Raw genomic sequence first — 15,589 nt, forward strand, 5'->3', positions numbered from 1 at the left:
TTCGCAGGTCCGCGCCTGAACTCGGGGTTAAATTAATCTTTAGTTCCACGTCAGAAGTCTGTAATTCAAGCTTGTTTTTTTTTTTTTTTTTTGATAACTTTTACAGGTGATGAATTACTCAGATATGAAGATCATCTTGTAGGTTTTGTGAAAAAGGTCCCGGATATTTCAAGTGGCCATTTTGGAATTACAATGTTTTTGGACAGTTTTGCCCCAGAAGTTTATTAGAATTGGCGAGAGTCGTCTCCGAAGCGCACTGGTAGCAGTGAGCAGCTCCACACGCTACCTGAGCAGAAACGCGTTACATAACCGGCCGGAGTGTTTCCGCGGCTGGCGATCCCCGCCCCCCACCCCCTTGGGTCTTCAGCCCAAACTGAGAGATGTTTGATTTGGGGGCGGAGTGGTTTCGGAAGTTTCCAGCTAATGTCTAGATACTGCTGCGGTGCCACGGCGGTTTACTTTCACCCGAATTAAACTTGCAGGAATTTTTGACCTCCGCCCCTTTCGCGGCATAATGGGACAGCTTTTCTAAATGAAGACTTCGAAAGAGCACAGGGTTTTTTTCCTTTTATCTTTTATTTACGTGGAAACTTGAGAGGACGTCGTTTCCCAGCAGCATGGCAGTGTCGAGATAGCTGCGTCTCGAGTGCTGATGTTCAGGAATGCTCTTCAGACGTGACGCTTCCCTTTCGTTTGTGCTTTTTGGCTAATAAACTGGATATCTCATCTCGAGTGGACAAGTACAACAGGGACGAGTACATGGAATAATCAGGAAGCCCTCACACTCCTGCATCCGAGGACGTGGCGCGTTGCGGAGGTGGCCACGGCAGCCCTCCACGCGGAAGCATGGGTAGCTGACTTGAAGGAGTAACTCTATGTCACATAGTCGTAGGTCAGGTGTCTTCAGAGAACTCGGATTTTATTTCAGAGGATACAAAATAAAAAAACAAACTGGAAAACACAAAGATAGCGGAGAAAACCCCAATACCGTGCTGTGCGGTCCCGCTGGAATTTGTGAGTACCACCGGGGAGCAAGTCTGACAGCCCTTCCCGCGATGTTCGGAGGGGCCCGGTTAGCCCGCTGCTCTTGGGAGCCTTTCAGTTTCTGGCGAAGTTGCTTTGACTTCAGATTCCCGGACAGTTTGAAAACAACTGTTAAGTAAATTTAAATGTAGAAAGAGTTACGATAAAGAACATTTCAGATCAAACAGTCCAAAGTTTAAGTATCTGTGTTCCTAAAGCGGAGGGCAAAGTCCACCTGGTCGTTTTCCACCTTAGGCTGCACAGGGTTCGGAGTGGTGGGAAAACCCAACAACAGATCATTTCACGTCTAACGCACCATAACGTGGGGCTTGGTGTTTAATCTGGTACTTCACAGACTAGCTTGTTGGAAATTAAGTTTTGAAACTATTAGTTGCAGTGGTTGTATTTCAAAATATTCTTTAAGATCTGTTTCAAAAAGTTAAGTCATAACCAGGAACAGAAACTGAGAGGAACTGAGCTGGATACATTAAGAACTTTAAAATAGCTAAGAATGAGTGTATCATTTTTTTCCTCCTAGAAACGCTATGCTGGTTTAAGTCGATAAAGCTTTTTAACAAAAAGTGAATATTAATTGCCGTAATAGAAAGTCTTTTGGTGAATGAATTATCTGTTTATATTATTTCACAGGATTGAATGGCATTTTTAGTTACCTTGAGTTGCTACTTTTTTTCAGTGAATCATAGATACTCAGTTGAAATGTTTTTAAATCATTAAAATTTTTTAGGCAATTTCTATTAGTGAACACATCAATGTAGCTAAAGTTCGAGTTTATTTCATTTAACTATCTTTCTGAGATAAAAGACTAATTTTTGATCATTTGGCTAAGACGGCCTGTAACTTGTCAGTCAGTCATTTGTTTCTGCAACAACATCTTTTTTTGCCACACTGTGAATCTCCTCAGCCAGCTTAGAGCAGAGGAGGCGGTAGGGTCCACTAGAGTGCAGGTGCGCAGGTGTGCACGGGCAGCCTGGGTTTTCTGATCGGGGATTGAGACTCGGGGTCAGTGATTCCCTGTTAACTAGACCGGGCTGTTTCTGTTTTCTCCGTCGGAACTCAGTGTAGTGTTTTTAATTGAGTTTCCACCTCGATTTATATAGAATGTGATGAGAACATTCTCCCTTGGCCCTTGCTTCAGAGAGCTTGTGTTTTATGCCTTCCTCAATTTAATGGCTTTTCAAGTTACTTGTCTGAGAATATGCATTTTAACGTGGTGAAGAAGAATTGGAAATGAATGATCTTTATTCATAGAAAAGAGCCAAATAACATATATCAATTGTGTTATTTTCCTTTAAATTATTCCTGTTGATGTTGTTACCCCAAACAGTAGTATTTTTAACAACTGTAATCCTTGAATTGAACATTTGCGATCTTTGCTTACAGCAGTTGTTCAAGGATGTTTTGATAGTTATTTTATTGTATTTTATTTTCTTGGCATTGAAATACATAGTACCATTCATAATTGGGACAGTGACCGGCTGCTGCTTATCTCTGTAGAAGTACCTCTTGTTTGTCTTCCTTTCTCTCTTCTGTGCCTAAACTATAGGTGTAAAAATAACAAACAATGACTAAAGTTTATAGATGATGGTTTGCTGTGTGTTTTGCTGTGTTCTTTACATGGTACATCTTCATTCTTACTGTGGTCCCAGGAGGGGGCACTGTTAACAGTGGCACAGGTGGGAGACCCGAGAGAAACCGCAGTGTCAGGTTACTGTGAGCTCCTTCACCTCTGGTCTCTGCACAGGCATGGAGCTCTGTGATGTTGGCTTTGTTTTCTCTGCTTTGCAGTTGAGATTACTGCGTGGAGTTTTGTGCTTGAAGCTGCTGATAGAATCAAGGGAGAGGGGAATAGTAGGAAAATAAGAGTAATAGAAAATAATAGGGAAAGAACAGGAGTGGGCCAAAAGAAGACAAGATCAGAGAGCTACAGGAGAAGGGAGCAAGGATGGGAATTTCTAGTCTACAAGTAAAATTAGCAAGTGAGGATGGAAGGCCAACTCAGGCCAGATTATCTGGTGGCCTTCGATGCAGCCGCCTTTTCTGTTCAGTTTGTGACCGTGTTTAGGTGACTGTTTAAATGTAGGTACTTGTTGTGATGTAGAAAGTAGGGAATGTCTGGGGGTTAGAAATATTTTTGGTTTAGGATTTGGAATGTCTAGAAAAGGGCCCATGTGACCTTGTATATTCATCTAACCTCTTTTGGCCTTAGTTCTTCATAAAACTGATGGAAATAATGCATTTGAATTTTTTTCGTTACTAAAGAGTATAACAGATAAAAAGTTTTATTCTGATATTTCAAGATTCTATTTAATGTCAAATCAGTATTTATCATAGCCTCTGACATTTTTTCTCTCTCGTTTCTGTTAATGGCATCACCAGCAATACCATTCATGCTCCTCCTCCCCATTTCCAGTTGCATTTACTGTTCTAGCTTGGTTCTTGGCTAAGAAAGTCACCTGTTAGCTCACCTTTTTGCCTTTAGCTCCATTGCCTTCTCCTCATAGTCTCTCCTGTGGCCAGAGAATCTATCTCAAGTATAGTGCTTGGTTCTGTTGCTCTAGCAGCCCTGGTTGTGTGTTTGGCGTACTTAGTGGAAGTGAGCTGGGAGGAGACACGTCTCTCCCCAGCCCCCACCCCCTTGTTTTGTATGTCGGGTTCCTAACGTGCATTCTTTTTGGCTTCATGAGTGAGTGTGGGAGACAGTACAGTTTGAGAATTCTCCGAAGTGGACAATTTTAGGGGTGCTTATGTATTTTTCTGGCGATCAGCTCCATTACTTTCAGTAGGACTCTCACGAGAAACAAAATGTTGGAATTACTGATAACCTTTAGTGGTTGCGTTTTCTCTTTTTTTCTTCCACTTTTACTGCTTGCTTTTTTCCTTTTTGTCAGCTGCTGCACCCAGTATTTATGGGCTTTTGCTCTGTCCCTTCAAGTAGTTGCTGGTACCTGCATCTTTTCCTACAAGATGTCCCACTCAGTTTCTTGTTCGTCAGTCATCCTTCTGTTGACAGCCTGGGGAGTGCAGCGTTCCTGCTCTTTCATTTTCTGCCCTTTAATTCAGTTTTGAGACTATATTTTTTAAAGCCATATTGAAGAGTTTTCTCATACCTTTTTTATTTTTAGCAAGAACAAAGAGTTAACATCCTAGTCAAACAGGTTGTTTCCTTTGAAACTCAGAATTAGCTAATAGATTTTTAAAAGTTCTTTAAAAAATGTTAGGAATAGTTACTTTTACACGTACATACTAGTAAAAGAAAATTAGTTTGCTTTTCAGTGAACATAAATATATATCCTTTATTGAGTGAGTTTTAAAATTAATATTTACTTCATGTTTTTGTGGGTAAGAAGTTTGGGAGCATTTTAGCTGAGTGGTTCTGGTTCTCCCAGGTCTTTGATCAAATCTCAAGACATTGGCCAGGGCTGCAGTCAGTGGAAAGGCTGGCGGGCTGGAGGATCTCCCTCCAGGTGTCCTCATTGGCTGGCCTATGGATGCTGCCTGCTCAGCTCCTGACCCTCATAGGCCTCTATCGAGTTCCCTGACTTTCTTTGCTGCACAGCAGCTGCATCTCCCAGAGCAAGTGGTCGAGAAAAGAGGTGGAGTCAGTGCCTTCCTGATCTGCCTGTTCTAGAAGTCACTGTCTCCTCACTGGAAGCAAGTCGTTAACTCTAGATGGCAGTTGAGGGCAGTGGCGTTAGACTCCCTTGTGTCAAGAGAATTTGTGGACGTATTAAAAACCATAGTAGGAGACCATCCTCCACAACCAGTACTTGTCAGCATAATTAGCCAAAGTTCTCACCCTGCTAATACGAAGTTGTGCCATTACAAGTTTAGAGAAGAAAGTGTGTTCTAAATTTAAATGAATTTAGAAGGTCTAAACCTTCTTTAGATCTTTGTACCTTTCTAGCTAATGTATGAGATGTAGAGGTAAGGTCCCTCCCCCTTTTGTACTAAATTTCCCAATCAGTGTACGAGAAGAAATGAACATAACATTTACTACTTTAGCCACTTAAATTTTATCTTTTATTAAGGCTGGGTACAGTGAAACAAGGAAGGCTTAGGACAGAAGTAGCAGCAGGAGAGAGCCCAGGTGGGGCTGCTTTGGCTCACTGGTCAGTGAGAGAAGAGGGGCCTTGGAGACAGGTTCAGGGGTGAGCCCAGGACGAGCTGCTGCTGCCCACTGCTCCCCTGGCTGCCAGTCTCACCGGGCCCTTAGAATTGAGGAGATGCAGCCTGAGAGGGAGGGAGGGAAGGAAGGAGGGAAGGTAGGTAGGTAGGTAGGTAGGTAGGTGGGTGTGAGCCTGCCCCGGGGAGGGAGCGAGCGCCTAGCCACTTCTCAGTGTGCAGTCTAGTGGCATTGAGTCCATTCACACTGCTGTGGAGTCATCCCCCCGCCTCAAGTCCACCTCCAGAACTTCTTCACTTTTCCAGACTGAAACTGTACCCAGTGAGTGTGAACTCCCTGGCCCCTGGCAGTCCCCTCTGGAACTGCACTCCTCTAGGTGCCTCATGGGGGTGGAGTTGTGCACTCTTGGTTCTTTTGTGACTGTTTTATTTCACTCAGCATGATGTCCTCCAGGTTCATGCATGTTGTGGGAGGTGTCAGAATCCCCCCTGCCCCCTTTTTCTTTCTGCCCACAGGCTCATCCAAGGATTCTGACCAGGTGAGCTTAGAGGCTAAGAGGAGATTCTGCAAAGGAGAAATAATGCTCCTTGAGGCTCAGGGTTCCAACTGGCCAGCCTCACCTCCTTATACTGCGACAGGTCCCCCCAGGTCCCGTAAGCTAGGGAAGACTTAAGAAGGACACAAGCCTCTATTTAGCCAATATGACCCGGATAAATCAGTAGCATTTTGAAGGCCACTGACATCTTTGAGAATATGATGAAACCTATGGACTCCAGAAAAATGTACAGACACATACCATTTAGGGAGTTCATGGACTCCAGTAATTGTACTCGTAGCCCATAGGTTAATGACCTTGATACAAACTAGCAGGAAACCAGGGGCTCTTTGCTCACTTTTTCTTTCCATCAGCTGGTCGCCTGGAGCACCCCTTTCCCTCCCAGGCCAAAGACGGGACAAGTAAGAGTTCCAGCCAGTCTTCCCCCCCCCCCCACCCCCATTTGCATGTTTAGCGGAAGATTTAGTGGATGGTAACGCGGTAAAACTAAAAAACATGGTTTGGAAACTGCTGGAATATCAACCCCGCCCCCTGCCCCCCCCCCCCCCCCCCCCAAACGCTCCCTGGAGTGAGGAACTCCTAAACTCTGCAGGACTACGTCACTGAGCCACCGGCACTGAGCCACCGGCTTGCGGATCCTGCTCCTTTTGCTCAGGGCTGCTTGCTCTTCCAGCGTTTTGGCCTTGTCCCCAGGTGTGCTCGTTGCACTGCCCAATAGGATATGGCTGGGAATCTTGACTCCTGGGGAGAGGGCGAAGGGCTCAGATTCTGTGAGCTCACTGAGGCGCAGGGTCCGTGTTCCCCTTCCTTCCTTGGCCCTTGGTTTATTTTCCCTGAAGTGCACACCAAGGTAGGGGGCAGTTGAGGTCTGTTTTAGTGGGTCGGGATAGGAATGGTGATGAAACTCAAAAGCAAAGCATCGAGAGAACCCCGATGGTCTCGAAGCCTTGGTTTAAGCCCCATGGGCTGGTGGCAGGGGAAGAGGGTACCAATTCCGTGGGCCCTTTCTTATCCCACCTTTGGCAACCCACCATTGTGCATGCGTAACATCTCGGACCTGATTCTGGCCCTGTCCGGCATTATACGTGCACAGATTCGGGGACGATCCCCAAACCTAGGGAGGGCATCGTCCCTGGAGGCAGTTTGGGAAATTCCATTTGACACCCAACTCCACTCAGAACTCTCAGAGGCAGAACTGCAAGATCTCACCTAGGCTGCCAGCTCCAACAATTTTTCCGCCAGAATTTTCCCTTTTTAAGACAATAATCCTTTGGATGTATATGCCACACTTTGTCGATTCATTCGTCTGTTGATGGGCACTTGGGTTGCTTCCACCTGTTGGCTGTTGTGAACAATGCTGCTGTGAACATGGGTGTCCAAATACCTGTTTCACTGTTTTAATTCCTACTTTTAATTCTTTGGGTTATCTGCCCAGAAGTGGAATTGCTGCTGGATCACGTGGTCACTGTTTAATTCTGGAAGGAACCACCATATTATTTTTTATAGTGGTTCTACCATTTTTTGTTTCTGTCAGCAGTTCATAAATATTAAATTTCTCTACATCTTTTCCAACATTTATTATTTTCCGTGTTTTTTCCTAACAGCCACCCTAGTGGGTTTGAAGTGGTGTCTCATTGTGGTTTCGACTGCATTTCCCTAATGATTTGTGATGACCAGTGTTGTCTTTTTATGGACTTACTGATCTTCGGAGAAATGTTTATTCAAGTCGGCCCATTTTTAAAATCCAATTGTTGTTGTTGAGTTGTAGGAGTTCTTTATATTCTGGCTATCAACACCTGTAGTAACGAGTAGATCTTAATAACTAGTGTTTATCAATCGCTCATCATGTTCCAGGCAGTGTTCTAAGCCTTGTAAGTGTATTAACTAATTTAAGTCTCGTACACACTGTACGTGAGAAGGTCCTACTGTTGTCCTCATGTTACAGATGAGAAAGAGAAGGCAGATTTTAAGTTGCTCAGCAAGGTCACACAACCAGTAAGTGATATTTCTGAATGCATGCGTTGTGTATCCAAAGTCTAGATGCCCAACCATTGTGGCTTATAGTTACAGTGTTTAAGGTGGTGGTGGGAGGAAAGAAAATACTGTTCTGTTTCAGGAACTTAGAAGATACAGGGTCTGGCAGAAGTAAGGCCTGCTTGAGGGTAGTTGGTTGGGTAATAATATGGGTGTAATTTATAGTTTTAATTTGAACATTTCACCTAAAATGTCACATGATGTGCTTGAGTGTGATATTGTTATGTTGGAGAATTACATGCTTATGATTTTGTAATAAGAGATTATAATAAAAAAGGGGTTTATTTGTGCTGGACCCTGTATTTTATTTTCCTTATGCTGTTACAGTTGTGACTTGTTTCCAATAAACCCTTCACATGAGTTTGATTTCATTCAGGAATATTTTCCCTTTGGATTACTTCATAACTAATGTTTATATAGTATTTCAATTTAGAAAGTACTTTTCCCAATTAACATGTGAAATAAGTGCTATTTCCATTCCATGGTTTTAAGAAACTCGGTCTGAGATTAAATAATTTACCCAAGGTCCTCAGTAAGTGACAGAGCCAGAATTTGAGTTGTGTTACCTCTATTCTTTGGTTACAGTTACCTTCCTAGAGTCTGCCGCCCCTGCAGTTGGGTGAGGCCACGGCAGGGCTCTGTGTCTGTGCTCGTCACTGGGGATCTCGAGCCGGCGTGGAGCATGTGATGCTCGGCTGGCGCAGGTGAGGAACTGAGCTTTAAGTTTTATTTACTTTTGGTTTAAGTTTAACTGACAAACGTGGTGACTGGCTGCCGTCACGGACAGCACAGCTCTAGGTCGGTGGCACAGAGGCCAGTCTGAGCCACATCCCTTTCACAGCAAGCACTGTTTAAAGCCCCTTTCACCGTCCTGGGGTAAATTACCATCCCATGCGTGTGAGGCCACAGTCAAGCCCAGCTGTAATAGCACAGATAAAAGGAAAGAGGGATTTCAATATGGAACAGCACAGCTATGAGAATTCTAGAAGACAAACACGCCTCCCCCACACATACAAATCTCCAAAACACCCTGCACACATCATTTGCCCCCCATAAAAGAAGTCAGTGATCTAGTGTTCTTAAGTACTTCTCTCCTTAATGGAAGTACTTTACACTGAGTAGTGATACAGTTATTAACTAGAATCCTTTTCCTTTATTTTTCTAACGTTTACTGTCAGTACCGTTGAGTAGGTAGCCGACGCTGAGGCTGTCCTGTGATGCAGTGATGCTGCATTCCTGGAAACGATCGGAAGGGAAGCACCGTGTTGCTGTGTGTGGCATGCGCTCCATGTATAGTGCACGCCCGTGTTTTTGGCACCTGGGTGTTTTATCAGTAAAATCTTCTGTTTTAATTCTTTAATTCAATTACTTATTTATTTATATTTAGAAACAAAATCGATTATCACATTCCAGGGTATTACATTGCATGTGGATATTGTTACTGCTTTCTAGAGTTACACTTATAATGTGTAAGCATAAATAAAAGAATTAAAAACATTTACATACATGTGGAATTAGTACTACCCATGTATAATGCACATCCTTATTTTCCCTCAAAAATTTGGGCAAAGTGTGCATATACATGGCAGAATATGGTAATTATTAGTTTTCCTCTACTATAAATTGAAAGTAAAAATCAACATCCAATTTAGATTAGTGGAGTGGGCCCTTGATGTAGAGAAAAAGTTATAGGATTAATTTATTAAATCTCAGACTTGAGAAAATAAATTTTAAGGTCAAAGTAATACCAGCATACCTTTAGTGCCCTTCACTTTATTGTGCTTCACAGATGTGTGTGTGCGTGCACGCGTGTGTAACAAACAGAAGGCAGGACCCTCCATCAGCAACACATGACTTGCTTTGGTGTGTACTGTCCTGTGGTCTGGAGCTGAACCTTCATTATCTCCGGTGGGTCTGTGTATGGGGAGCACTAGTAACCCTGTGTTTTCACAGTGAATTTTTCATAGTTGGTCTGTGTAAATGTCTGTCTGCTAATTTTTTAATGGGGTATGAACCCATTTTAAAATTAGGTTTATTGAGGCATACATACAATAAATACGCTGTTTCAGTGTAAAAGTTGGAAGATTTTTGACGAGTCAGTTGTGTAACCTCACCACAGTGAGACTATAGGACATTTTCAGCACCCCAGAGTTACCTTGCTGTCGTCCTGTTCAGGTAGTCCACTCCCCACACCCCCAAAACCATTAGTCTGCCTCTCGTTCTTTGTAGTGTGTATCGCTTTCCAGAAAGTCGACCATAGGGAATCAGTACGCAGCCTTTTTTGTTTGATACTGACTTCTTCTATGCACGCTGTTGGGTGTATTACACCCATTCGTTTTATTGCTAAGTAGTGCTCTGTTGTATGGATATACAACAATTATTTATCCATTCTTTGGTTACTAGACATTTTGGTTTTTTCACAGTGTTTGTCTATTAATGAATAAAGCCTTTTTGGACAATTGCATACAGGACTTGGTGTGCACGAATGTTTTCATTTTGGGGGGTTGGCGGGTGGCATACCTAGCAGTGGGACTGCAGGGTCACATGAATTATGTGCATTTAGTTCTTTTCCAAAATAAACCATTTTGCACTCTCACCAGCTGTGTACATTATATAGTTTTAGTTCTCTGTTCTTGCCAGTATTGGATATCGTTGGTCTCAATTTTAACCATTCTAGCAGGTGTGTAGTTTGAATTTGCATTGTGGTTTTAATTTGTATTTCCCTGATGATGCTGAGCATCTGTGTTTTCATGTGCTTTGGTGAGGTGCCTGTTCAAATCTTTTGCCCATTTGAAAAATTTCAGCTGTCTTACTGAGTCGAAGGAATATATGCAGGGTGGGGCAAAAGTAGGTATACAGTTGGGAGGACGTGTAACAGAGGTTATTCTTGTGTTATTTTCCCATCAGAACAACTGTAAACCTACTTTTGCCCCACCCTGTACTTTGGATACAAAGGTATGTCAGACAAATGTTTTGCAAATAATTTCTCCCAGTCTGTGGTTTGTCTTAACTTTAACAGTGTGTTTTGAAGAAGAGACATTTTAAATTTTGAGGTAAAATCAGTTAATTTCTTTTATGTTACATGCTTTATTGTGTCTTAGGAAACCTTTGCCTAACCCAAGATCACAGGATTTTCTCCTTTTTTTAGAAATTTTATAGTTTAGCTCACATTCACACCACAGATCTGTGTATGAGGAACGGCTTGAGGTGTTGGGGTTTTTTTTTTTTTTTTTTTTTTTTGATACAGTTGTCCACTTGTCTTGGTTCCATTTGTTGAAAAGACGTTGTTTCCCATTGAATCGCTTTGAAATACTTGTGTTGAAAATCATGTGACCATATCTGTGTGAACTGTTTGTGGACTCTTATTGATATATATATCCTGTGTCATTTCTACAGAACAGTGGTTGATAAATACGGATTATAGCTTTTGACTCTTTCTTTCTGCTTTATTTTAAAACATGACAGCATCTTTCTGTTTTCTAAAAACTTACAGGAAATTTGTATTAAAAGAAAAACTTTTTATGGGCATGTGAAGAAACCTGTTGCAAAAGAATGCCATTTTGAATTCATAGAACAGTCTTTTGAGTGGCTTTGAGCGTTAGTATTTCCTAATTTACACCTGAGTGCCCTGGAAGACACAAGACGGCACCTCCATATTGGAAGTGACAAAGTGGAGTGCAGACAGGGCAACCTCTAGACTGTAAACCACTGACACGGCGTTGAAGGGGTGGGGTTCTCAGCAGGGCTGTGTGCCAGCGGCCAGGCCTCGGCAGAGGTGTGCCTGTCTGCCATGTGTCTGAGCTGTCACTGCTGCTGTGGGAGGTTCCTAAATTCATGTGTCAAGAGTGAGTTTATGGCTCAGTGGATTGGGCACAGGCCTGCAAACCAAAGGGTCGCCGGTTTGATTCCCAGTCAGGGCACGTGCCTGGGTTGCTGACTAGGTCCTCAGTAAGGGGCACGCAAGAGGAAACCACACATTGGTGTTTCTCTCATTCTCTCCCTCCCTTCCCCTCTGTCTAAAAATAGAATCTTTTGTTTTTAAAAAGAGTTTGTTCGGAAGTTCTGTGAATACAGAGTAAACAGAGTCCTCGAGGTTTGAATTGTGGAACGTGTTCCGGATCCTTTGCAAGAGGGTTTCTTTACTAAATCTCTAGTCTGGAAGAAGTTCCAGCTCAGGCTGCTCTGGCGAGTCATTCAGGTGACGGGTGAGATCAGCGGTTCATGGCACGCTGGCTTTGTTGGAGACTCCTTGAAAAGTGGGTTTGCCTGGAAAGGTGTATGAGGGGCTTCTCAGTGCAAGGTTAGTTGCCTTAGTTTTTTCTTATAACCTGTTAGTTTCAGATTTTTCACAAGTTACCCTTTGGTCTCTCCTTCATTAATATGAGTTCCTTTTATAAGAACTTGGAAATGGAGAAAAATGAGTGAAAATGTTTTCACCCTAGTCCTTTAAATTAAGCTTCCCAGGACTGAGTGTGATGAGAGGACAAGAATCTAGGAGGGGACAAAGGTGGCTAGGTGAGTGGAAAGCCAGTGGTGAGGGCCCTGGTGGCTAGAACTGCTGGTTTTATCCTGCCTAGGAGAGTGAGCACAGCACTTTGTGTAGGTTGCCATCCTGTAGTTCCCAGCTGCACTTGACAGGCACTTGACAGGCAAAGCTGAAAGCTCCTATTTTATGAGGTAAGAACGATCTCTACCTGACATACCCTGGGTTCTTGAAGGTATGGGTTCGTGGGTGTGGTGCGGAAGAATTTCAGCTGCCACTGATTAGTCTACTGTGACTTTAGGAACTTTGAAATGTGTTTCACGTCTATATAAAAACCTGTTGTTCTTTGAAGAAAAGGTATCAACCTCCTGGGGATGTTGGGAGGACCAAATGGATAATGCGGTACTTTTAAAGCCCTAAGCAAATTGTGGGGGGTGGGGGTGGAGGGTGTGTGTGTGTGTGTCTGTATTCAGTATACATTTTTAGCTGTTGTCTTTGTAACCATTTATGTCTGTAAGGTACTTGAATTTCCAAGTCTTTCATTTCATATCAAGGATCCTGTCTCTGGTAGCACTCTTGTGAGCTGACTTGTTTACGGGGTCAGGCTCATTTTATAATTCACCTGTTGAAACTCGTTTGCTACTCTTGGGATGCTTTTCAACCTAGCGTGTCTTCAAAAAAAGGGCTTTGTTATGAGTTTAAGGATTTAGGAAATGGTAAAGTTGAGTCAGATTAAAGCAGATTTAAAATTATTTTTAGTATGTGCATCCAGTGCAAATTACAGAAGGTACAAGGGTTTTTAGAGAAAGTCACCTACGTGCCTAGTAGTACTTATCTCAAGAAACCACCGTTAGGTTTTTTTTTAAATGTATTTTTCTTGAGAGCCCTTGTGTATACGTAACACACTATGTTGTTGTTATTCCAAATAGACGTAGTAGCATTAGGTTTTATAGCCTAATACTTAAGGAAATATCTTGGAAGATTATTACATACTAATAATATATGTAAAACAAACCTCCATTCGTTTTATTGGTCGCAAAGTGGTCTGTTTAACTGGACATCTTTCTATACATCACGTTTTTTAAAAACTAGAATGAACAGTGCTAGTGACTGTCCTTGTAAACGTGGACTGCATTCCTTCAGATGGAATTTCTGAGAGGTTTTGAGTGCTCTGCCAATCCACTCTCCAAAGAGGTGTACAACTTACGATGCCAGCACGGATAGGATAGCGGACATTTTTCTTGGGCAGTTTGTCTTTTTTTTAAGGAGAATGAAAAATCTGCATATGTAGGATTGTTTTCTGTGAATTGTTTACATTTCCCCCCCATTTTTCTGTGGAGTTCTTTTGTTTTGTGGATTGGTAGGGACATTTTATGTGCTGTATGTGATGAGCATTCCCCTCCCCCCAGTATATCTCGTCCTCTGATCTTGGTTGTGTATTTTGTCACATAGAACCCTTTTCATGTTTATGTGTATACTTAAGTATATGTAAATATATTTTTTATAAGTTTTTTTTTCTGTCATACTTAGGCCTGCCTTCCCTCTTCGGAGATCATAAAAATTTTCCCATTTTTTCCTTTAGTGCCATTACTTTTTTCCCCCTGTAAGTCTGTGATGATTGATTGGATGATTATTTTGAGTAAGCTTTGAGGTAGGGAGAGTTGTCCCAACTTTTATCGTACACTAAACTTCTGCATGTATTTGGTGTATGAACTTCCTGTTCTCTACTACTGTTTCTTTTTATTCGTGTGTGAATGCTATGGTGTCTTAATTATCGTAGCTTTTAAAATGGAGGGTGTTAGAAAGCCATTTAATCTGTGGAATTATGACACTGTACTTAATGTTTAGTTTTACAGTTTCCTGATTGTAGAATGATGATTTTCCCTTGACATGCAAATTACCATTATATTGTCATAAGTAATTAGGAAAGCTATATTTTTAAAAAATTCAGTGCTATAATGTGGATGGAAAGACTGGATTAAGACATAATTTGTATGTGAAACTCATTAGAAATTAGCTGTTAGATACCTTGGGCACAACCTCTTTAAGCTAAAGTTGATTTTTAAATTTGTAAAATAGGGATTTATTTTTTATTTATTTTTAAGATTTTGTTTATTTTTAGAGGGGGGAGGGGAGAAGGAGAGGGAGAGAAACACGGATGTGACAGAGAAACACCTATCAGTTGCCTCTTACCTGTGCCCCAGCCCCTGAACCCACAAGCAGGCATGTGCCCTGACCAGGATCCGAACCCATGACCTTCGGCTTTGCTGGATGATGCCTGACCCACTGAGCCACACCAGTCAGGGCAAAATGGGGATTTAAGTACCTTTTCTTATTAGGAGGATTAATTGAGATGTGTAAAGCATTAACATGATATTTGAACATAAGGTACTCAGTAAGGATTCTTGTTCCCTTCTGTATAATGTTTGTCAGTTTTCCATCTCTTATCTTTTCAGTCCTCAAAGTCACGATTTCTACTGTTTTTGCTAATATATCTACTGATCATTAACATTATTGCACCTTTTTTATCTTCAATTGCCACTTCTGGTACCAGGAAGAATCAGTTAATCTCCCTCCCAAACTCCTTCCTTTCCCTTCTTTCTCCCTCAGTTTCTCCACTCTCCTTGTGGAGAGTGTTTGGAGTAGCTACTCGTACAAGTTCACTGACCATTACGTCATTCAGAACACTTACATGTATCAGGAATGTTTCTTCGTGGGAAGTTTTAGTTCCATTTAATGGAATTGTGTGTGTGTGTGTGTGTACATAAATAAAATGCTGAGTCTTTTGATAAGTAACTTGGTGAAATTGGTTAAGATTTTTTCTTTGTATGCCTTTAAATCTTTTTTGGATCTTTCTGTACCCCTTTAGTCTTTTCTTTAAAAAACTTTTGATTGATTTTGGAGAGGAAGGGGGTGAAAAAGAAATGTTGATTTGTTGTTCCACTTACTGATGTAAGTCATTGGTTGATTCTTGTATTTGCCCCGACCAGGGATGGAACCAGCAACCTTGGTGCATTAGGACTAACAGAACTACCTGGCCAGGGCCTGTCACTTTTAATCTTTAAAACATTTTTTGGGAATGACTTCAATCTTTTTCTTCCCCAGTTATATTGAAGTATAGTTGATACATGTAACAATGTATCTTTTTAAGGTGTACTGCATAATGGTTTGACTTAAATAAATTTTGAAATGATTACCACAGTAAGTTTAGTTACACCTGTCATGTTATATAAATACAGTAAAAAGTGAAAGTAAAGTGAAATTTTTTCATGTGATGAGAACTCATAGGATTAACTCTCAGTAACTCATATCTATAAATTTATATACACACACAAACACATATCATGCA

General features: G+C 41.8%; 1 protein-coding gene across 2 annotated transcripts in view; it reads left to right on the plus strand.

Annotated features, from left to right (window-relative positions):
- GPBP1 (GC-rich promoter binding protein 1) overlaps nucleotides 1–15,589 on the plus strand; it is a 64,846-nt gene that overhangs the window by 964 nt on the left and 48,293 nt on the right. For both annotated transcript variants that reach the window (XM_024571919.4, XM_024571922.4), the window contains exon 2: nucleotides 107–1,014. The gene's annotated coding sequence lies outside the window, so the exon portion shown is untranslated. The remainder of the gene's footprint in view (nucleotides 1–106; nucleotides 1,015–15,589) is intronic.

The sequence above is a fragment of the Desmodus rotundus genome, chromosome 1, assembly GCF_022682495.2.
Source record: "Desmodus rotundus isolate HL8 chromosome 1, HLdesRot8A.1, whole genome shotgun sequence".
NCBI classification, from domain to species: Eukaryota; Metazoa; Chordata; class Mammalia; order Chiroptera; family Phyllostomidae; genus Desmodus; species Desmodus rotundus.